The sequence below is a fragment of the Narcine bancroftii genome, chromosome 2 (genome assembly GCF_036971445.1).
Source record: "Narcine bancroftii isolate sNarBan1 chromosome 2, sNarBan1.hap1, whole genome shotgun sequence".
NCBI classification, from domain to species: Eukaryota; Metazoa; Chordata; class Chondrichthyes; order Torpediniformes; family Narcinidae; genus Narcine; species Narcine bancroftii.
In genome coordinates this window covers 284782605-284805447 of record NC_091470.1, presented here as the reverse complement: position 1 = coordinate 284805447, position 22843 = coordinate 284782605, and the positions used below count along the sequence as shown (strand labels likewise).

Here is a 22843-nt window from a genome sequence, read left to right as displayed (position 1 = left end):
GAGTGAACAGATAAAAATGAGACTTAACAACACCATGAAAGAATGGAGTTGTGAGACGTGTGGACTTAATACCCACAATCAAGTGCTGCCCTGTTATCTACTTGCTGCCGACCCAACATTGACTAACCAGGATGAAATTTAGAAAAGAGTGAATACAAAATAGTGCAAATAGTGTGATTGTAGTAAAAGCACAGAAATGCTGGAGGGACTCAGCAGGTCTCGCGGTGTCCTAGCGAAGCTGAGAGACCTGCTGAATTCCTCCAGCATTTCTGAGTTTTACTGAAATTCAGAGAAGCACAGAAGTTAGAATTGGAGGAGCATTGAAATTATAGAGTCAAAGTCACTTTGGTCACAATATTATTCTGAAAGTAGCCGAAAAATTGGCTCCCTGTCACTTTCTAGGGCAACTAGGATGGGTAATAAATGCAGCCTTTTCAGTATTGTTTAAGTCCTGAAACATCAGTTCTTCAAATCAGTGCACCTCTATATTTCACCTGTCCTTGCACTGCCACGATGAATCATTGAGTTTTTAATCCTTGGAACACATTTCCTCATTGACAGCAATCTCCTGTGATATTTGTAGGCATGAGGCCAGTATCGATACACACATGCTAACAAGCTTTGGCACTCCCTTCTTTGGTTCCATGGCAACCTTTGTGCTTTCAGATGGCACTAAATCAACAGAGAGACAGAGATTTCCCCCATGAAAAGTTGCCACAGCATTTTGCTCTACTTACAAACTCTGAACCCCAGGTACTGAACCTATTGTCCTATCCAGCTGTTTGCTTGTCTGATCTGGTTGTGGAGAGATTTATCTTAAATTTTGCATTTGTAACCAAAACATTGGTTGGTTATACCATCATAATCAGAGGAGAAGAAGAAAAAAGAAACTGCAAATGCTGCATATCATAAATAAAAGCAGAAAATATGGGAGCTATTCAGATCAGGCTGCATGTCCGATGTTACCAATCTGCCCATCTTTATTACAGTGCTTTTAAATCAAGCTACTTAGGTTTTTTTTTGCATTTGCTCTGAACTCCTGTTGACTACAAGATTCTCTGAAGGGAATACTAAAACTTGTTGGAAATCATCACAAGTATTTAATTTAGGAAAGTCCTCAGAAAAGCTCTGGTCCTCTGGCAGTTGACTGACCCGGATCAACCTGTGACTTTCTGAATGCAGCTTTATATTGTCTCAGAATTATTTTCAATAATTGCCATTGCTGCTGGTAAACTGTTGATATGCCCATTTTAACCTTTCCTCCACTTCCAAACAGCAATGAACATTAAAATTGTCTCCCACTGTTCTTGCGGCCAGGATCCCTTTCTGAGATTTTCATACTAAGAAAATACAGGTTAGTATTGTGAAGTTTGAAATTCCCTATTACTGTAGCATGTTGCTCTTATATTTTTCTGTGATTTGTCTACATCTCTGCTCCTCTATTTCCTGTTGATTTTTGGTACTCCTGCATTAAGATCCCAGCAAAGCGATCAACACTTTTTTATTTCAAAATTCAAACTATTTCAACTTTTTTGAAGATTCTTTAAGAATGTCCTTCATGGAGATAATCCCCTGTTGTGTATGAAGGAGACATGACCTCCCTGCCTGTCTGGAATGTGTGTATTGTGGATGGTCACATGCCCTCCCTGCCTGAAACTTGTTCAGAATTCACTTCACCTGTCAATCACCCATTAGTGTGCACCTTGCCATTGGCTAATTTAAATCACCTAGGGACATTATTGGCTAGAAGCACAGATTAGTGCTGTATATAACACCAACGCACAACACATTCCTTCTATCTTCCTTGTGGTGCAAGCCCCAGACCAGGTTTCTACTGTGGACATCACTGGAAGTGTCATGGGTAAGGTGTGCACTATTGGTCATGTTTGACCAATCTGATTGAAATTTTTGAATGTGGATGAGGGTAGCGCAGTGGATGTTGTCTATATGGACTTCAGTAAGGCCTTCGATAAGGTACCACATGGAAGGTTAGTTAGGAAAGTGCAGTCTTTAGGTATAAATTTTGAGATAGTCAAATGGATTGAACATTGGCTGAAAGGGAGAGGCCAGAGAGTGGTAGTGGATAATTGTCTGTCAGGTTGGAGGCCGGTGACCAGTGGTGTGCCTCAAGGATCTTTATTGGGCCCATTGTTGTTCGTTATATACATTAATGATCTAGATGATGGGGTGGTAAATTGGATTAGTAAATATGCAGACGATACTAAGATAGGTGGAATAGTGGATAATGAAGAAGGTTTTCAAGGATTGCAGAGGGATTTGGGCTGCTTAGAAAAGTGGGCTGAAAAATGGCAGATGGAATTTAATGCTGATAAGTGTGAGGTGCTTCATTTTGGTAAGAAGAATCAGAATAGGACATACGTGGTAAATAGGAGAGCATTGAGGAATACAGAAGAGCAGAAAGATTTAGGAGTGACGGTACATCATTCCCTGAAGGTAGAAACTCACGTGAATAGGGTGGTGAAGAAGGCTTTTAGTATGCTGGCCTTTATCAATCATTGCATGGAATATAGGAGTTGGGAGGTGATGTTGAGATTGTATAAGACGTTGGTGCGGCCTAATTTGGAGTTCTGTGTGCAGTTCTGGTCGCCTAATTATAGGAAGGATATAAACAGAGTGGAGAGAGTGCAGAGAAGGTTTACCAGAATGTTACCTGGGTTTAAGCATCTAGAGTATAGGGAGAGATTGGACAGATTAGGTCTTTATTCTTTGGAGCGTAGAAGGTTGAGAGGGGATTTGATAGAAGTATTTAAGATTATGAAAGGGATAGACAGTGTGGATTGACTATTTCCGTTAAGAGGAGGAAAGATTAAAACAAGAGCACATGTTAAGGGGCAGAGGTTTAGAGGTAACATGAGGGGGAACTTCTTTACTCAGAGAGTGGTAGCCGTGTGGAATGATCTTCCGGGAGAAATAGTGGTGGCGGAGTCAATTGTATTATTTAAGAAAAGGTTGGACAGGTATATGGATGAGAAGAAGATGGAGGGTTATGGGCATTGTGCAGGGAGGTGGGACTAGAAAGGGGTGTTTGGTTCGGTGTGGACTAGAAGGGCCTAATGGCCTGTTTCCGTGCTGTAATTGTTATGTTATGTTACACTGAAGTTGAGCCATAGTTAAAGGGCAACTCAGGAGGGGAAGGGGAGATTGGGGATAAAGAAGATAGAAATAGGAGAATAAGGAAAATGTTGGATGTTGTAGGAATGTTGTCTGGTAAAGAGTTGAAAATAAGAAAACAGAAATGGAAAAGGAGGAAAGGTAATGATGGAAAAACGGAAAGAGAAGATAAACAAAATATAAAATGGCTACGCTGAACTATATGACTCTAAATATTAATGGAATACATAACCAAATTAAAAGGAAGAAACTACTAAATTTACTGAAAAAGGAAAAAATAGATATAGCATTTGTCCAAGAAACACACTTAACTGAATTGGAGCACAAGAAATTAAAGAGAGATTGGGTAGGACATGTAACAGCAGCATCGTATAATTCAAAAGCAAGAGGAGTGGCTATATTAATTAGCAAAAATGTGCCATTTAAAATAGAAGAGGAAATAATAGATCCAGCAGGGAGATATGTTATGATAAAATGTCAGATATATTCAGAGCTTTGGAATCTACTTAATATATATTCACCTAACGAAGAAGATCAAAAGTTTATGCAAGATATCTTTTTGAAGGTAGCTAATACGCAAGGGAACATACTAATAGGAGGGGATTTCAATCTGAATTTGGATCCAAATATGGATAAAACGGGGAAAAAAATTAACAGGAAGAACAAAGTAACCAAATTTATAATTAAATCAATGCAAGAAATGAAACTTGTGGACATATGGAGGAAACAAAACCCAAAAGAAAAGGAATACTCATACTACTCGACTAGACATAAAACATACTCAAGGATAGACCTATTCCTGTTATCAGCCCACATTCAAGGGAGAGTTAGGAAAACGGAATATAAAGCTAGACTATTATCGGACCACTCACCCCTGTTATTGGCAATAGAGCTAGAGGACATCCCTCCAAGAATGTATAGATGGAGATTAAACCCCATGCTACTTAAAGACAGGATTTTAGAGAATTTATTGAAAAACAACTAAAAATGTACTTTGAAGTAAATACGGAATCAGTGGAAGATAAGTTTATACTATGGGACGCAATGAAAGCATTCATTAGAGGGCAAATAATAAGTTATGCAACCAAGATGAAGAAGGACTATAATCAGGAAACAGAGCAGTTGGAAAGGGAAATAATAAACATAGAAAAAAAATTAGCAATAAAGGAAGAAACAACCAAAAGAAGAGAATTGGCGGATAAAAAAATAAAATATGAAACATTACAAACATATAAGGTGGAGAAGAATATAATGAAGACAAAACAGAAATATTATGAACTAGGTGAAAAAACACACAAAATCTTAGCATGGCAGCTTAAGACAGAGCAAACTAAGAAAATGGTATTGGCAACAAGGAAAAAAGACAAACAAATTACATATAATCCAAAAGAAATTAAGGAAAACTTCAGAGAATTCTATGAACAATTATACCGAACCGAAAACGAAGGGAAAGAAGGGAAAATAGATGAATTTTTGACTAAAATTGAACTACCAAAACTACAAATAGAGGAACAAAATAAATTAACAGAACCATTTGGAACAGTAGAAATACAAGAGATAATAAAAAATTTACCAAATAATAAGACACCAGGAGAGGATGGACTCCCAATAGAATTCTACAAAACATTTAAAGACCTAATAATACCGCCCCTCCTGGATGTAATCAACCAGATTGATGAGACACAAAACTTACCAAATTCATGTAAAACAGCAATAATTACAGTGATACTAAAACAAGGGAAAGATCCACTCTCACCAGCGTCATATAGACCAATATCTCTGCTAAACACAGATTATAAGATAATAGCTAAACTATTAGCGAACAGATTAGCAGAACAGGTACCGAAAATGGTAAATTTAGACCAAACTGGATTTATCAAAAAAAGACGCACAACAGACAATATTTGTAAATTTATTAACTTAATTCATGCAGTAGAAGGAAATAAAGCACCGGCAGTAGCAGTTGCTTTAGACGCAGAGAAGGCCTTCGACAGAGTAGAATGGAATTACTTGTTCAAAGTATTGCAAAAATTCAGTTTACCGGAGAAGTTTATTAATTGGATTAAAGCATTATATGAGGGACCGTTAGCGAAAGTGACAGTAAATGGACATGTATCAAAGCAATTTAACTTAAGCAGGTCAACGCGGCAGGGATGCCCACTATCACCATTATTGTTTGCGCTAGCTATAGAACCACTAGCAGAATCGATAAGAAGAGATAATAATATAAAAGGAATAAAAATAAAAGACAGGGAATATAAAATCAGTCTGTTTGCGGATGATGTGATAGTGTACTTAACAGAACCAGAACTATCAATAAAAGAACTATATAAGAAATTGAAGGAATATGGAGAAGTGTCGGGATACAAGATAAACGTAAATAAAAGTGAAGCAATGCCTATGAATAACGCGGATTTCTCAAAATTTAAGGAGGAATCCCCATTCAGATGGCAAACGCAGGCAATAAGATACCTAGGTGTGCAAATAAACAAAAATCTAGGCCAATTATATAAACTCAATTACAATCCACTAATGAAAAAATTACAGGACGATTTAGAGCATTGGAAAGAGTTACCACTAACACTGATAGGAAGGATAAACTGTATTAAAATGAACATTTTTCCAAGGATACTATACTTATTTCAGGCATTGCCAATACAACTGACAGAAAAATTCTTCAAAGAGTTAAAGAAAATAATAAGGAGATTTTTATGGAGAGGGGGGAAACCGAGGATAGCACTAGATAAATTAACAGAATGGTATAAACAAGGAGGCTTACAATTGCCAAACTTCAAAAATTATTATAGAGCCGCACAATTAAGGTACCTATCAGATTTTTATCAAACAAGGGAAAAACCAGACTGGACGAGACTAGAATTAGATAAAATAGGGGAAAAGATACCTGAACACATATTATATAAATGGGACGAAAAATTGGTACAACATAGAACTTCTCCAGTATTACACCATCTCCTCAATATATGGAAGAAGATTCATGTAGAAAGAAATAAAATAAATTACCAAATACCAAAACTAATATTGACACAAAATAAGCTACTCCCTTTTACAATAGACAACCTTGCCTTTAGAAAATGGGAAAAAAAAGGGATTAAAAGAATAGAAAATTGTTTTTCAGGAAGTAGATTCTTATCCTTTGAACAAATGAGAGATAAGTACAATATAACTGGAGATACAGCGCTGGCATATTACCAACTGAGATCCTACTTGAAAGATAAATTAGGAAGCAACTTGAGTTTACCAGAGGGAAGTAACCTTGAATATGTGATTACAGATACAATGTTAATCAAAAGATTTATAAAAAATATGTATATTAAACTGCAAGAAAAGGAGAATGAGGAAACAAATGGTAAAACTAAACAAAAATGGGAACAAGATTTAAATATAAAGATAAAAAAGGAAACATGGGAGAAGTTATGCTCTGGAACGATGAGAAATACAATAAATACGAGGCTGCATATGATACAATATAATTGGTTACACAGACTATACATTACACCGCAAAAGTTAAATAAATGGGACCCAACAGTATCTGATAGATGTTTTCGATGTAAAAAAGAAAGGGGAACAACAATTCATGCAATCTGGACATGTGAGAGAGTAGAAAAATTTTGGGATGATCTCAATCAGATATTAAATAAAATAACAGAAAACAATATACCAAAGAATCCAGAGATCTTTCTCCTAAGTAACATAAAAAATAAAGAATTTGGAATTGACTTGGAAGATGCACAAAAAAGATTTGTCAAGATAGCCCTAGCCGTAGCAAAAAAATGTATTATGTCAACCTGGAAATTGGAAGATAATTTGAAAATACAACAATGGTATATAGAAATGAATAAATGTATTCCATTAGAAAAAATAACATATAGTTTAAGAAATAATATTGAAATATTCGAACAAGTATGGGAGCCTTACATTAAATACAATAGCGAAAACCTACCGGGAACAAACATTACCTAAGTTGATGGAAGGAGAAGAAAAGAAAAGAATGGACTCAGTAGAATTTCTGGTGTATTTTTGTTGAATGACAACATTGTCTAACTGAATTAATGCAACCTAGATTGTATACCTAAAATGGATGAGAGGGGGGGGGTGGGGGGGTGGCTTGGGAGGAGGGAGGGGGGAGGGAGAAAAAGTCACTGTAAATGTGTGGAAAAGAAAAAGTGTATATCATGGCTATTGTGATTTATGGTGTGAAAAATAAAAAATTAAAAAAAAAAAAAAAAAGTTGAGCCATAGTACTGCGATAGATCAGTATTTGTAGAGAGCTGCACTCATGTTGGTACAGGAAAATGGATGTGTGTAAGAGTCCCTGTTTGTAGTGTGTGTACTCAAGTGTGTGATTGTATCAAGAATAAGTTCACTATTATTGGAGTCCAACCTAGGTCCGAGGTGAATGTCTACATCATTGTTTGTGAAACAGTAATCGGGTACCACTTAACATTCTCCCCTGTTTGTCTCCCATGTGCTAATTAAAGTTATGTGTGATTGTAACACTTGTGTCCAGACTCATCTCTCTGTGAACCCACCGAACCTGATACTCCTCCCAACATGACAATTGGCAACTGCGAGCAGGGTTCAGAGTTTTGGCTGGACACATGTGGAGTCTTAACCATGTGAAAGTGGAACATCTGTTAATAAGTGAGTGTGTGTGTGTGGGGGGGGGGGCTTCCTGTTGGGTATATGTGTGATTGTGTACTTGCTCACCAGCAAGGACTGCAGGAAGTGACCCACAGATCGGGAAAGGACCCCAGGGTCAGATTATAAAATCCCCAGGTGGACTGATAACCATCAGGGGTTCAACCATTTGGCAACATGTCTGGCAAGCCATGCCATGCCGGTTGATTGGGTCGACAGGTTGGACCCCCATAGAGAGAAGATAGGACACCATGCGGTCTCCCACCTGGAGTTACTGGGTTTCCTGAGGCTGGGGTGGGGAGTTGTGGGGGAGCCTTACGGTTACTGATATTCCTACTTGGGTGCCAGTGGGGTATCATGTCCAAGTTAAATAATCAGGGTGCACAGAAAGATGGGGAGATAAAAGGCAAGCTGATTGAAAAACAGCAGCTACAAGCAGCTCACAGGTCTGGCTCACAGCTTGACCCAGGGAATGTCCAAACCATTGTCCAGTGGGGGGAGAAGATCGACATGTGGTTGGAAGATGGGTATGTGTGGATGGATTGTGGTGATTATGAGGAAATTGAGTCCTATGACACGTCCTCCCCACTGTGTGCCTGAGCCTTTGCAAGCCCGACCAGTGGCCATGTGGTCCCAGGTGTGACATGAGGGCACCTTGCCAACACCACAAAGTGGGGAGGTAGCCAAAAATAGGGGAACCTAAGTGGACATGTATGTAGTCTCTTGTGAAATTATAGAGTCCTGGGACTTCTCCACCAAGGACATAACTGGGCTAGGGGACCAATACCACCAGCGGTCAGGCAAAAAAACTAGCCATGTCACTGCTATGCCTATGGGATGAGGGGGCCCCCAATTTCCTTCTCTCTCATAGAGAAGTGAGCACTCTGTGTGGTCTCTCTGGTCAACAAATGATTATCAATGCCTTATGGGTGCTGTCTGAAGGGGTTGATGATGGCACCACCCTATGGCAACAGGTAATGTCTGTGGTCTTGGCCAGGTTCCCTGCCCTCCTAGAATGGGGCTGAATGGCTGGCATTGGGACACAGGTTGTTAGGGAGCAGGTATTGATCATGGTTATCTATGGGGGTGCCTGTGAACACCTCCTTTCAGGGAACATGAAGGTGACTGGTGCCTTAATGGGTTATTTAGTCACCATTGCATGCCCAGACCTTAGAGGGTGGTCTTGTCCCTCATGGGACTGGAAACTGGGAAAACAGTCCAGGAAGCCTTTACCCTCCTGGAAGGATCGGAGTGCATGGAGCAGGAAGCACCTGCTCAAGTATGCAGTGATGAGGCAAAGTTTGGTGATGTTACCCTGTCAGTGATTCACAGTGACTCTGGAGGGAGCATTGTGGGGGCAAGCTCTGTGGGGGTGGAGCTTCATGTCCACTGCCCACTCTGACCTGGTCCAACCTCCCCTCTGGTCCTTCCCCAACAGAGGCGATCTCTGACTAAGCTATCTTTTAAGCTCTCCCAATCCCCCACGGGAGAAGACTACTCCTCAAGCTGTTCCTCTTCTCAATGTGAGAATCTACGAAACCTACTGCTGTGATCTCATCACTGATTTCAGCCAGAAAACAACAAGAAACACTTGTCCTTTATTATGTAGAGAACTCTCATCAAGACAGGCAAGAACTGTTGCCATGGAAACTGATTGTATGCATGGTTGTTTTATTAACTTTTGTCGTCTTAATGGAATTCAGTGCAGCTGCTTTCTCTCTGCTCCTTTTACAAGTTTATATCGGTTTTATCCTTCCATCCTTTGGCATCATATAAGGATCTCTAAAGAGTTCCCTTCCAAATTCAATTCCTGATCTTTTCTCATTCCTCAATTACATTCCATCCCTATTGGCTAATCATTAGATTTCAAGAAGCCTGCAGCCGAGAACAACTTTTAGATCATGGCTTTTAAATTGGTTCCACTTCTCCATCTGTTTTCCTGCTATAGATGGAACTCTTTTCTTGTAAGTGGATTTTTCAATCTGTTGACATCATATGGGCAGTCAAGGGTTCTAAGCCATATATTGACCAAGGCTTTGTACCAAGGACTTGGTCACTTCTCATGCCTGATTCTTGAGATGATCAACTGTTTTTCAGAGATTTCCACCACTTAGTTCTGATTTTTAGTCATACTTTTTAGAAATATCAACATAATAATCTGTATATTTTCATGTGTAAAACAGGTTCACCGATTATTAATATTTATCAGAACAATCCTTTTCTATTTTCCCATACCTTATCAGTGTTTGCATGCACCGATTCCTTCTTCAAATGTCAAGCTTTCTGTCCCAGTTTTTCAATTCTCATCTCCAGTGACCAGAAGTTGATCATGATTTGATATGTGGCTATATATAAACCATCAGTCAGCTTGTCATAAAAATCTTGTTTCTCATGCTCAGACCTATTACCTGGTGGAGCATAACATTCAGCTAATGCAAGTTTTCCAGTGGCTGGTGATGAATTTTACTGTGGCAATTTGAGCATTCAGTGAATTCCACTCCTTTAATGCTTTTGTAGTTAATTGATTGAGAAGAATAGCTATGCACTGTACACCTCTATTATCTATTCTTTCACAGAGTAATGCAATCCTAGGGTAACAGTTCTAGTTCATTGATTTCTTATACTTTGGATGTCTGATTGGTAAATATCCATATCCCCAGGAGTGTGAGAGAAGTAAGGATAAATGTTGTAAAGAAATTCAAAGCATTTAAATGATAGCAACTGAACTTTTTATATACTTTTTAACCAGAACAGACTTTACAGTTATTTTCTTTCTTTCTCAGTCAGTTTATATTTCATGAGAGATTAGAAATAAGAAATAGAAGCAGGAGATGACCATCTGGCCCATGGACTCAGCTCCACCTCCCTGTCTTTTCCCCATAACCAATAGGCTTTTATTCACTAAAGAACAAAGTCACATCCATACTGCTCGACTGTACTGCACTGAGGAGGTCACTTTTATACAGGAGCCTGTGGGAGGGGCCACAGGTACAGCCAACCAGTGGGTGTGCCTGACTAGATAAATATATCCAACAGTGGTTTACTATATTCACCACATATTTTTTTTAAAAAGAGTCCAGCAGGGTGAAGTTTTGCTTACAAACTCACAAATTAAGTCGCTCAGGTGGTGTAGCTCATTCGTTGGGACCATCGCAGTACTGCTTGTGGCTGCAGTGCACTGGCGAGGTCATGGACAGTCTCAGGTGTCAGTATGTGCTTTTTGGTGCTGTGCTAGTGGGTAAGCAACAACGAGTTTGGTGTATCCTCTGTAGAGGAAGAGGCAGGATACCATATGGTTCAGGAGCATCGTTTGTGTGGTCAGGAGAGAGGGGGATGTGCGGTGATCAGTGGAGGTCTCCAGATCCCTAATGGAGACAGTGTTGTCGTGTCTATCAGGATACACTACGTAGGCATTTTGGGGGTTGGCATGGAGGAAATGGACCCTTTAAAGCAGACGATAGGGCTTATGGCACCTCATATGCTTCCAGAGTAGGCTGGCCTTGGGGATGTCAGCTGCTCCAGCATTATCGCCCCCATCACAGATTTCCTGGGAAAGGAAAACATCCAGTGTGGCATTTGTGGCAGTACATAGAAGGGACCTAATGTAGTGAAGTGCCTCCGGGAGCACCTCTTGCCAGCAGGAGATTGGAAGGCCCATAGATCACAAGGCCAGGAGGACGACCTTCAAGAGCATAGCATTCTCCCTTTCCACTTGCCTGTTCCCCTGGAGGTTGTAGCTAATGGTCCTGCTCGTGGCAATGCCTCTAACCAACAGGTACTTGTGCAGCTCATCATTTATAAAGGAGGACCCCCGGTCACTGTGGATGTAGCTGGGGAAGCCAAATAGAGTGAAGAGACTGCACAGGGCCTTGATGACTGTGGCAGCTGTCACATCAGAGCAGGGGATGGCAAACTGAAAATAGGAGTATTCATCAATAAAATAAACAATAACAGCGCACAAAAAGTAAGGCAGTCTTTGGCTCATTGATTACTCAGGATCTGATGGCAGCAGAGAAGAAGTTGTTCTTGTCATTGAGAGCTCGTTTTTAGGCTCCTGTACCTTTTTCCCGACGGTAGCAGAGTGAAGAGGGCATGGCCTGGGTGGTGGGGTCTTTGAGGAGAGAGGCTGCTTTTTTAAGACACCGCCTCATGCAGATGTCCTCAATGGAGTGAAGTCTGGTGTCTGTGATGTTGCAGACCTAGTTAACAATCCTCTCGAGTTTATTCTTGTCCTGACAGTTGGCATGCATCACACTTCAAAAACTTAGAGGGTTGTAGTTTAACTGGGTGTAATTGGGCGACACAGGTTTCAATGCCCAGAATGGGCTTCTACGATGTAATAAAAATTTTAAAAAAGACTGCAAACGTACATAGTTTATTGAGCAGTCATGTCCTTTTCCCTCCTGTATGCTTCTGAGATATGCATTAAGCTATTTAGCATGGTGGTAAACATGCTAATTTTAAGCCCTGTGGAGGCACTGTGTCCAAAAAATGTTCTAAGTCCATTGACAAAATGAGTAAAGCAAAATCAGCATCCTCTCCCAAGACAAATTCCCGAACACTGAGGGTATGACAAGACAGGCAGTGCTGCTGTTTGGGCTTTATTGTCATACCAGACATCAGAAACAAGAACTCTGCTCCCAAACTCTGCTGAAGCAAAGAGATTGAGGCAATGCTTCAAGGATGTGTTAATGGAGCCACAGAATAGTTAGAACATCAATGGAGATTATTAGGCCCATCAAGCCTATTGTACCTCCATGAAAGTACAAGCCAGCTAATCCCTCTCTCAATAGCCTTGGAAATGTTATACTTTCTGATACTTATCCAGCTTTCTTAGACTGCTTTTACTTCCTCTTACATTTCCTCTCTCTCAAAGAGACCAAACTGAGCATCTGTCGTTCATACATGTAAATGAAGTTCCTTATTCTTGGAATCATTCTCATAAATCACTTCTACATCTGTTGTGTTTGGAAGAGTATTAAGTTCGGTGAGTTCACAGAGAGATGAATCAGGATACAAGTGTTACAATCACAGGTAACTTTAATGAACACGTCGGAGACAAAGAGGGGAGAATGTCAAATGATATTTAATTACTCCACTCATGAGATAGTTGTGGCAGGGTCCCTTCTGTCATTTAAGAGAAGGTTGGATGTGTACATGGCGGTGAGGGGGTTGGAGGATAATTGGTGGTGAGCGGGAAGTTTGAGCTAGTGGAGTTGTTCTAGTGAACCGGTACGGACTCGAAAGTCCGACATGGCCTGTTTCCGCGCCGTAAATGGTTATATGGTTATATGGTTATATGGCTTGGCTTTGCGAATGAAGATCCAGGAAGGATCATAGACATGGGCATGTCCTTCAAGCCTACACAATGGATTTTTTAGGTGGAGAACGGTATGTGCAGTACTGGCCCCACCCTTTACACCCAGGGTTTATCTGCCACGGCCTAGCAAGCTGGGATGGTAACAGCCACGTCTTCAGGTTGTAGGTGTTACGTCAGAGTGTCCTTCTCCTAGATGAATGGTCTGACGAGGCTAACAAGCCCCATCTGCCTGGGTTTGAAATCAGAGTTGTCCTTCTCTTAGGCTGGCTGCCAACCAAGGCTAACGAGCCCAGTCTACCCATCCAGTTATATCGCTGGGCACTTGGTCGCGCCATGATGTAGCAAACTCAGTGAAAATGGGGGACACCACAAGAAGGTGTTGCTTTGGATGCAGTAATGTAGAAGAGGCCATTTTCAGTGACCTCTTTCTTGGGAAGCCAGACAGTGTCCACGTGGCAATCACTACATTGAGAAAGGAGAAGCGATGTATTACGCGTGCACATTCCCTAGATGAGTGCACATCAGGCCCAGACCTCACCTGCCATCCCCTACTCTACTACTAAGCAACTATATAAGACATTCGCATTGGACCCAGGTTGGATTCCGATACGAGTAGCTGCCTATACTCTACGTGCTATCACAGTACAATGGCTCAGCTTAAGTGTAGTGCACACCTTACCTGTGATACCTGGCTTGGAGTGATGTCTGGGGCTTGGATCATGAGGCAGAGGGCAAGAATGTGCTGTGCGTTGATGTTATATACAGTTCTGATCTGGGCACCCAGTCAATAATAACCTTTGGTAATTTAAATAAGCCAATGGCAAGGTGGCTGGAGTCCCACCTTGATTGACAGGTAATGTGACTTCTGAATAAGTTTCAGACCGGGAAGACACATGATCACCGCAATCCACAATATTGCAGATAGGCAGGGAGGCCATGTGCTTCTCCACAATCCACATAACAGCACCTGCACAGAGACCTTATAATTTTCCTAAAATAGTATGCCTTGAAATGTACATGACACACCAGCTGTGGCCTCTTTTAAATTTGATTAATTGTTTACAATTGTAGTTATTTTTGTTTCTTCATGAAGTGCCTGTGTGTGTTTTTGCAGGTGGGAGTTTCATTGCATATGTGTGATACTCATTCTCTTATCTTTTATTCATGTTGCAAGCCCATAGATTAGATCACACATGTCAAACTCTGGCCCGCGGGCCAAATTTGGCCCGCGATATAATTATATTTGGCCCGCAAGATCATATCAACAATGCATTAGAGGTGGCCCGCTGGCCGCAGCGCCAGTATAGCGCATGCACAGTTACCGCTGTGTCCCAGGGTGAGAGAGAGAGAGAGAAAAATCCTGGTCCTTGAAAAGTAGTGGTGGGTGGTTTTATAAACACGCTGTCATGTCCCCCCGCCCACCCCCCCACCGCAGCGCGGCCCGGCCAGTGTCAGGGGAAGCCAAGGCTGCTTCCCAGCGCCCGGAACCCCAGAGGCACAGCATTTCATGGAGCTGCAGATGGAGTCGGGACGCCGGAGGGAAGATTGGGGCTCCCCGCCGGGTGATGGGGGCGCTGGCCGCCGGCCGCCCTGCGCCTTCCCACCGGACCAGCGGCGGGTGCCCGGAGTACACGTGAAGAGCGAGGCTAGTCGGGCAGGTAGTGTGGAATCCCCCACCAATCTCGGGAGTGGCGTGGGCTGGATCGGGATTAGCTGCGCTCACCTGCTCCTCCACCGCTGACCGGGATCCCAGCGCGGTCCTGAGTGCGGAGACTGCCCTGGAAAGGTCCTGGGACACCGGCACGGAAAGAAAAGGGGGATCCGGGAGAAACACAGCAGGTTAAAGGGTGGTACGAGAGAAACTTATCAGGTCAAGGGGGAGGGGTCCGGGAGAAACTCAGAAGGTCAAGGGGAGGGGGATCTGGGAGAAACTCAGCAGGTCAAGGGGGGTCTGGGAGAAACTCAGCAGGTCAAGGGAGGTCCGGGAGAAACTCAGCAGGTCAAGGGGGGTCCGGGAGAAACTCAGCAGGTCAAAGGGGGATCCGGGAGAAACTCAGCAGGTCAAGGGGGGTCCGGGAGAAACTCAGCAGGTCAAGGGGGGGTCCAGGAGAAACTCAGCAGGTCAAAGGGGAATCCGGGAGAAACTCAGCAGGTCAAGGGAGGTCCGGGAGAAACTCAGCAGGTCAAGGGGGGTCCGGGAGAAACTCAGCAGGTCAAGGGGGGTCCGGGAGAAACTCAGCAGGTCAAGGGGGGTCCGGCAGAAACTCAGCAGGTCAAGGGGGGTCTGGGAGAAACTCAGCAGGTCAAGAGGGGTCCGGCAGAAACTCAGGGGGGGCCTGACCTCGCCAGGACCGTTGCCCACTCCCGCTCCCTGCCGTAGTCCGACCCGCGACTCACGGTGACGGGGCCGCTGATCCGCCGAGATGCCGCCCTGCAGCGAGAGCCGATGCCCCCGCACTGTCGTTGTCCAACCCGATCGCCCGCAAACCCCGCCCTCCCGCACACAGGCCTGAGTAAGTATTATGAACTTTAATCTCAGGATAAAACGATCTTCCAATAGTTTCATGTCACAGTGATAATTATATTCCTGGTTAAAAATGGTCCTGCACCTGGATACAAGCTCATTAGGCATAAAACTTGAAAAGTGTGTCAATCAAAGGATATCTGTACCAATGGAAAAAGGGCATGGCAAATAACCCTGCAAGAGTTCATGCCCACAATCAGTCACCCATTTGATTGTTTCAGGAATCATGTTATTCTCCCAAATTCTCAATAGCCCTCAGATTATACTATTCAACAGCACACTAGCAACATTTGACAAATCCTCTATAGAGAAATATTATTTATTGAATATTTTATTTCTCATTTGTTAATGCATCTGGAAAGAGTTTATCCAAAACTATTATTAAACATTTATTTTAATAAGAAAAAGTTTAACATTACATATGTTGAAAGAAGAGAAAACAGGCAGATGTTATTGAAAATTATCAATAAATATTTAGTTCGGCCCTCGACTTAGTCCAAGTTTTTAATTTTGGCCCTCTGTGAATTTGAATTTGACACCCCTGGATTAGATAGAGTGGTAAACAAGGCATTTGGCATTCTTGCTTTCAGCTGTGTCAATGAGTATAAAAGTTGGAAAGTTGGTTAAAGAAGGCAAATACTATGTTATCATTAATTTTATGAGGACCAGAATATAAAATCAAGGCTGCATTGCTGAGCCTTTATTAGGCGTTGATCATTTGAAAGTTCTGTCAAGTTAGTTTGATCCAATTTACCTGCTTTCTCCAATCAAACTACTTTCCAAATTGTTGCTCATTTTGTCCCTGATTATTGCTTCTGCAACTTTCCCCATGACTGAGGGTAACTCTGGAAGCAATGGACACCCTCACTGACTCGTGAATCGCAAGCTGGTGACCAATCAATAAGGAGAAGGAACATCTGAGACAGGAAACAGAACGTTTTGAGCCCCTTTCTTCTAAGCATCTGAAGGCAGGAAACAGAAGGGATCTATCAAATCCTAAGCTACCCACCCAACTGTCCAATCAAGTGCCTTCTGCCTTACCAGCATATCCCATGTTGACCTCATGTCACTTTAGAAATAACAGCTCTGGAGTGGAAATGAGCCAACCTCAATTCTAAGCCCCTACTTAAAAAACAGAGATCCTTTCTAGGATTTAAGCAGTTTTGGAAGATTGTAACCAGTGCATTCATCACCTTCTCAGCCACTTGCTTTAGAACATCATACTGTCTGAAATCTTGCATTTAAATTCCATTAATTTTGTCAAGACATTTTCTTTGCTAATATTACTTATTTTAATTTCGATTTAAACTTTGGTACTTTTCTATTCTACTGTGAAGACTGATGCAAAATATTTGTTTCGCACCTCTGTTATTTTCTAGCTCCCCCATTGTAATTTCCCCTGCTTTGATTTGTAAGGAAAACAAGCTTATTTCTTTTTATTAGTTTTGTTCTCTTCATTCTTGTTGAAAATCCTACAAGTTAAGTTTTCTTCTTTCTTCTCTCTTTTTCCAGATTTTACCACTCCTCCAATCATGTGGATACAAACTTTTTGGTGATATGATAAACTCTCAGTCTCTTGCATCTTTAGCTCTTTAGTTTTCTGATTTTATTTATCAATGTGGTAATTTATTTAATTATAAAATGTTTAGAAGTTTTGTAAATAAGAAAAAATTGAATCGCAAAGTTAAAAAAATATATTCTCACACTGAATACAAATCAAAGCCACCTTTTGTTTGCAGATTTTCCCTAGCTGAACTTTACTCTTGAATGTGCCTTCACTGACAGAAGAACTCTAAGAGGGCTTTATAGAGTGAACTGGTGGTCAGAGAAACATTGACAGAGACTTCAGAGCTTGTCTCCTGGGATTCCCTCAAACAAGGACAGTGTGTGGATGCAGGAAGACCATAGGAAGAAACATAGAAATATTAAAATGTATGGTCATGATGCACAGTAACTCTGAGGTTACAGCCTTATTATTCACCATGAATTGAAGGACAAATCGATCCGCTCAGTGTCAGGAAGGTCCTCAAATTGCCCAGGATACCTTTGTTCCCTGAACAGTACATAGGTTATGGCGAATGCTTAGTGAATGAACAACCAAAACTTACTCTGTGACACATAGATTGAACTTTTCATTTCCTCCTTGGCCTATGGGGAGATCTTGCAAGCTTGCTCTAGTGAATAATGATACATCGCAGATCTGAGGAAACATTCCACTTTTGCTCGAGGGACCAGTACTTGGCTCAGTTTGGTCTATAATTAAAGGAAGAAGTACACCGAGAGCTGGATTTTGCCTGCAGGCCTTCTGCCACTCATAGAAGTGTGAATGCAGGGTTTAAACTTTATCAAATTTTACCTTTACAACTTTGAAGCCTCTTAAAACTTAAATATAATTATTCTGCACTGTTTAGTTTTCCATCACTGAGAATGACAGAAATATTATTCACCACTCTCATGTGGAAAGGGTTTTATTCACCATGTTTTGACCCAGGCTTTTTCAACCCTGACACGCATACACAAGACAATGGTGATGTATGAATGAAGATGAACATGTTTGTCTCCTAATTTGCACGAATGAGAAGTGTTTAAAATTGTGTCAGTGACAGGGCCGACTAACTTTGTGTACACCTCAAGAGCTAGACAGCTCTGCCATGTTCCCTTCACTCTCTGTCATTGCAGAACATGTAGCAGCTTCTCCAAAAGTGGTGTACTGCTCGAGCTGAGCTGCTGATTTAAAGGTGTGCCTGAGAAAATAATGACCGAGTGTGAATGGCTCTCAAACCTTTTTCAATGATTGCATGTTAACGTTAATGTTGTAGAAAGCAGCAACTCTGGAAAGCTTGGGGAGTGTTTCTGACATACATCTGTGACTAAATTTATGGAAACAAGGATTAGTAAAAAACTGTGTTGACTGATAAATTGCACATTTTTAGGTCTCTTTTAGACCAAGGTTGGTCTTTGAGTTGGTCAATAAATTGAAGGAAAGCAGGGTCACTGATGGAGCATGTAGTTTTCCAATATTTCCAAAGGAATTAATAAGCTAAACAGTGTGCAGAGCATAGCTGAATTCATGTCACCAGATGTGCAGGTCTTAAAGTAGTCTTCGTTCCCAACGAATAAATTGGAAGTTAACAAGGTTATCAAGTGAGAGTGAAAACAAGACAAACTTTGAAAGTAGAAGTGCTCCTTCACAATGGCCAGATATTTCTGCAAAAGGGTTACAAAACTATATTTATTCCTATAGCTGACAGGAAGTTTTGGACTCCTACAAAAGTGATATTAATGGTGACATGGCCATCACTGAACCACTCCTGAGGGAAAAAGTCCCTGCAGTTTCCCAAAGGTTGCCTTGGAAATCTCCACTGAAACCTTGCTCAAAAGAGGGACAATGATTCATTTCATTTCATCTGAGAGGAATGGCTATGAAGAAAATAGGTAAATTTTAGATCATTTAAAATATCTATTTTAATTCCACAGGAAATTTGGGATAAAAACATAACCTTGTTCATTTTAAGTATTTTTAAAATAATTTTATATTTTCCAATAGTTAGTGTAACTTGTAACAATTCTTGAGTGTCAGAAATACTCATTCCTAAACATCCAATCAGGTTTCCAGCAGCTACTTCAGACTGAGTGTGTGGCTTAATTTTTGCAGTCATGCCATTTTTGTGGGACTTAACATTGGAAGTTCTGCCTTGTGCTTGCATCTCATCATCAGGTTGGAGAGGGTTTTGTTCAGGAAATTCTTGCCAATTGTGTTTCGTGTCCTTCGCCAAGCACTGAGTGTAGTAGCTGAAAGGTAATTGTGGTTAGATGAGTGGTGAACGCTCAGGGGAAATTCCAGGTCATTGAGTCTAACCAAAAGCTAAAAATAATGATGTTTGTTGCGAAAAGCCCAAGGTTTTAAAGCAAAATATACAATCATAAATCAAACCAATTGTTTTCAATAGACACTTAAAGGCTCTTTTTGAATAACTCCATTTTTTTTACTTTATAGACTTGCATATCTCAGTTTTTATGCCCCAGCTAGTCTCGAACTTTGATAGTTAATAGGGGATTTTATTAAGTTCAAATATTATTACTTTGCCTCATCTGCGACCCAGTATTGACACAGAAGTTGTGCCTGGGTCACCATTCCCCACCCCATCTGTCCACATTCAGGGGTCAATTGGAGCCATGATCAGTGTTGAGTTTTGACCACTTCTACCGACCATAAGCAGGAGGATGTGGCAGGTGGTCAGTTTGTTGGCAATTCTGTCCACTTGTTGTTTTCCATCCAAAATAGGATCCATCTGCTTTAGGAGCATTGGGAATATTCTGACCACAAATGAAGTGATCTGCTTCAGGAACATGTGGGCTGAAAGCAGGAAAGGGGTGGACAAAGATCCAGAGTGGAAACTTGTTCATGGTGACCTACAAAAATATTTTATCATCTTTACCTTAGAATCTTATGTGCACTCACATCAAGTGATTGCTTGTACACAAATTACAAGAGGAATAGATTGAAAAATAATCCTGATATAGGAAAAAAAGGCAATCTTCATTTTACACTGCCAGGATTTATGCTTGTATATGACTGGTATGCTACCTGACTCAGCTAATGTCCCCACCAAATCTATCACTTCACGTTGCAACTAGTGTTAGTCTTTCTCTAGGCACGATCGTCTGTTGGTATCGCGCCTCTGGTAGTTACTGGTTTGTTTAGCAATGTCGACTGTGGCTATGGAGGCTGACCTTGGAAAGGCAGGCCACAGTTGCTGCAAATGTAGGGTTACATTGAATTGTTGTCCGCTGTGCTCTTCGCTTAGCTCTCCACTCCCCCAACTGACTCAAGATCTCTCTTTCACCTTGCTTTAGATGTTGATGAAGAGTACCTCGCCATTTGTTGCAGTCATCTGCTGTATCCTCCCAGCACTATATGTTGATTTTTAAGGCTTTCATATCGCGCAGTGTTAGTATATCAACTACCACAGTGATGAAATGGGACAGAAGGTTTACTGGCATCTAGAAGAAAAGTTCGATCAGACTAGTGAAGGAGTGATCTACACCGAAACTATTAACAGGCCATGTTCTCTTCCTGATACTAACAGATTTATTAAGCTGTAATGTTTGTGCTACATGAGTGTGGAGAAGAATAACACACACTCCAAAGGTTTGGAAAACAAGACTGGTTTATTGCTCTGGCCGTCACGCTTATATGGGTGCTGACGTCAGGGCCCCGCATCATCAGAGTGCCGGCCTGGGATTGGTCGGCGTTCCCAGCAGAGTTCCCCATCTTCCTGCCATGCGTAGGTCACCTGGGATGACCAGTGTCACCTCCAGGCAGTCTGCATCTCCGTGTATGGGCCGCTACACAAACCCCCTCCCAGAACTGCGATTGGGTCATAGTCCGTAGCCTTGAGTGGTCTGCCCCTGCATCTTGGGGGATGATTGGAGAACAGCTCATTACAGTCCAGATATGCCAGTTTCAGACAGTCAATGGTAAAAGTCTCCTCCTTACCACCAATGTTGAGGACGAAGGTGGAGCTATTATCCTTGACGACCCTGTAGGGCCCCCCCTTAGGTTCATTGCAGGGGCGTCCAGTGTGCGCCCCTTCTCACAAATACGTAATGACAAGTCTAAGTCCCTGGGGACATTATGTTTGGGCTGGCCATGTGGTGGGGGCTGCCACAGGACAAGGGACCCCATTTTTCACTGCAAGTTCTCGCGTGTCGCTGTGGGGTCTTCTGGTTGTTTATTGGGGGTGGGGTGGGGGGTGTGGAACTCCCTGGGAATAATCATGGGTGTGCCACCAAGGCTTTGAAGTCCTCCTTTGGCACAGTATGAATCCCCAACAGGACCGAAGGCTGTTCGTCCACTCAGTTGGGACCCTTGAGCCAGGCCATCAAGGTTGCCTTGATGTGCCTATAAAAGTGCTCCACCAACCCATTGGTCTGCAGGTGGTACTCCTTGGTGTGGGGTGTGGTGGAGCTGTGTCCCCAAAAGGTTAGCCAGTACTGCCTAGAGCCCAGAGATGAATTGTGCCCACCTGTCTGAGGTTAGGTGCTCTGGGACCCCGAATCTGGATATTCATGTGTCGATGAGTGCCTTGGTGCAGGTTTCTGTGGTAGTATCAGCCAATAGCACTGCCTCAGGCCATTTCATGGAGTGGTCTACCATGGTCAAGAAGTATCTCGCCTCGCAGGAAACTGGTTCAAAGATCTGTGTGGGCGCTCTCGTGTGAGGTCTGACAGATTGAGCAGGTTTTGGCCCACTGGCTGACCTGTTTAAAGACATTGTGCCAGACAAACCTGCTAGCCACTATTTTGACCGTGGCTCAGATTGCGGGATGCACCAAGTTGTAGATGGCATAGAAAACCTGGTGCCTCCATTCAGACGGAATGATGGCTGCCAGAAAAGACTTCGCACAGCAGTGTCAGGTTACCTGGGCCAACAGGAACGTCCTCCACCCTGAGACCAGAGACAGCTGTCCTATATGTGGGGATCTCAGGGTCCTACTGCTGTGCTAGGCACCATTGACCTCCTGTGACATGGCTAGTATCGATTTGATCGTAGGGTGTGACAGAGCGTCGGCTACCACATTGTTTTTCACCACAATGTGCTAAATGTCTGTAGTAAACTAGGACATGTAGGACAAATTTCTCTGTTGTTGGGCTGACCACAAGTCCAGTACATTATGGCTTGTGATTAGTGAAGATCTTGAATTGCCGGCCTTCTGAAAAGTAATGGAAATATCTTACTGCCAGGTACAGCGCCAATAGCTCTCAGTCAAAAGTGATGTATAATCACTCTGGGAGGGCTGAAAAAGGCCAGAGGTTGCCATTGGCCCTCGATGAGCTGTTCTAGTATACCTCCTACCGCTGTTTTAGAGACATCATCTGTCAGGGTGGTAGGTGCCTCTGGTCTGGGGTGTACCAGGAGGGTGGTGTTGGCCAGCGCGTCTTTGGCATTCTGGAGTGCGCTCAAAGACTCATTGTTCCAAGTAATGTCTTTTGACTTGCCTGTCATCAGCATGAAGAGGGGGTGCATGATGCAGGCCACTGCCTGTATTAACCTGTGGTAAAAGTTTATCATTCTGATGAATTCCTGTAGCCCTTTTACAGTGCATGGCTTAGCGAAGTGCCGGACCACCTTTACCTTTTTGCGGAGGGGGGTAGCCACATGTCTGTTAACTCTGTGCCCTAGGAAGTCAATGGTGTCTTGACCG

At 42.3% G+C, this 22843-nt stretch overlaps 1 long non-coding RNA gene across 1 annotated transcript; it reads left to right on the top strand.

The window, feature by feature from the left end:
• The first annotated feature begins 672 nt into the window (after positions 1–672).
• LOC138752711 (uncharacterized) lies at positions 673–20709 on the top strand. The gene is made up of 4 exons (XR_011350864.1): positions 673–753; positions 1277–1354; positions 17375–17567; positions 20493–20709. It is a non-coding gene; the product is annotated as an uncharacterized lncRNA (long non-coding RNA).
• The last annotated feature ends 2134 nt before the right edge of the window (positions 20710–22843 follow it).